Source organism: Propithecus coquereli, unplaced genomic scaffold, assembly GCF_000956105.1.
Source record: "Propithecus coquereli isolate 6110/MARCELLA unplaced genomic scaffold, Pcoq_1.0 Scaffold518, whole genome shotgun sequence".
Classification (NCBI taxonomy): domain Eukaryota; kingdom Metazoa; phylum Chordata; class Mammalia; order Primates; family Indriidae; genus Propithecus; species Propithecus coquereli.
Genome location: NW_012151041.1, coordinates 481,257 through 483,172, shown reverse-complemented (window position 1 = coordinate 483,172; position 1,916 = coordinate 481,257).

The window sequence follows — 1,916 nt, the reverse complement described above, 5'->3', positions numbered from 1 at the left end:
AAAAAAAAAAAAAAAGAATGCAGGAAAGACTGAGATAGTGCCTTAACCAAAAAAGAAGCTAAAGAATCGAATGCATTACCAACAAGTGCTGAAATTCACACAAGCAAATGCTTCGGGAGTCTGGAGGCTACATACCTACCAACTGCTCCAAAGTCACTCTGAGATTTGATGACAGTTCATTCCCTCCTCAAATGCCACAGGGGTTCAACAGAGTGATCTAGTTTTAAAGGAGCAAATTAGAATAAAAAGCGTAATATGGCTACACATTTTATCGGTGTTAATTATTAATACTGAGATTAGGGAAAAAAAGGACTGAGAGTCCAGTAAGCATACTAATCGGACGTTATTTTCAGCTCATTTCCCTGTTAACATGAATATTTTGCAGCAATTCAAATGGAAATATATACACCTGAAGAATAATGCATTCAGCTGGAACACTGAGTATAAAACATGAAAGCCCCCAAAAGAGAGAAAAGAATGTAAAAAAGATAATAATAGCATCTCCCCACCTTGAATGACGGAGAGCATAAAGAGCTGGGTTGAGTTGATGCCAAGAGATAAGAGAGTTTTTTACTCTCAGTTTAGGTCCTGTTTATGTTTATATGTCACTAGCTCTGAATTTTACCCCATGGTACCCCACACAACAAAAGAGAAACTAGCTGGAAAATATTCAAGGTAAGAATATTATTTTTATGGGATGCCATCTTTGTGAGACTAAACATTTTTTGATGCTCTCATGATTAAGCCATTGTGCTATATCACATCTACCTAAAGTTAATAGTAGTCACAATTATCATTGTTTATGAAATAATAATAGTAAATAATTTTATTATCAATAAATATAGTGAAACTATTAAATGTTATTATCTCATTTAATTTCTCTCTATCTTATGATTTATAATTGAACAAATTGGGGCTAAGAGAGGTCAGAAAATTACATTCCTCCTAGGAGGTGAAACCAGGATTCAAAGTCATGTCATTGGATATCAAAGCCTGTTTTTAAACCACTAGATTCTGCCCACAGCATTGCCAATTCTCCTTTAGGACAATACTTTCCTCAGATTCTTATAGATGGTTCTGCTCATTTTACCAAACAGCTGAAAAGCCACCGTAGCACACATCTTGATTGGTTGAGACCCAGCTTATAGAGACAGTCTCTATAATCACTCTCTCTATCTAATCACTATGAAGAGACAGAAGTGCATGGTGCCCTCCAGAAGTGGTGGCATGCAGACTTCTTGGGAATACTTGGGAGGAACAAAGCCATGCCACAGTTAGCTGGAAAAGTAAAAAATGCAGCCTCAGTCAGACACTGGCAATGAGGGTGACATGGAGAAATGCAGAACCATAACAGTGAATCCTTAGCAAGGTTTGTTACTCTCTTAGTACAGAAAAAAATATGTGGGGTATGTGTTTTTGAGGTATCAAACTTATGTCATTGACAAGTATATGAGGATCTTTCGAAAGATGGAAGAGGCAGCCTTGTGACAGATCTCATTCTAAATGAAAACGAAACAAGCCGACACCAACTAGACAATAATGTCTGACAGATGCTTGTTTGAAAATTCAGTAGATAGGAGAAAAGGACAGGGCAGGGTCCTTTAGCTCACCAAAGATATGCATTTAGCCCCCATTCTTATTACTCTTGGCCATATAAAAATGGTGGCTCATTCTCAATGATACTTCAAATATATTGTCATTTATTTCTAAAAGCAATGTAAAAAGTCCATGGTAGATACAAAATGTGTTCATGGTTTACTGCACCATGTTGAACCTATCAAGGACAAGGCACTCTAAACTCTATATAAAGCATACAAAGTAAAGAGATAAAGGATAGAGAATGAATAAATAACAAGTGAGACTACCTTATATAAGTGTGAAAAAGAAAGTTTGGAAGAGGGAAGCTCAAAAATATT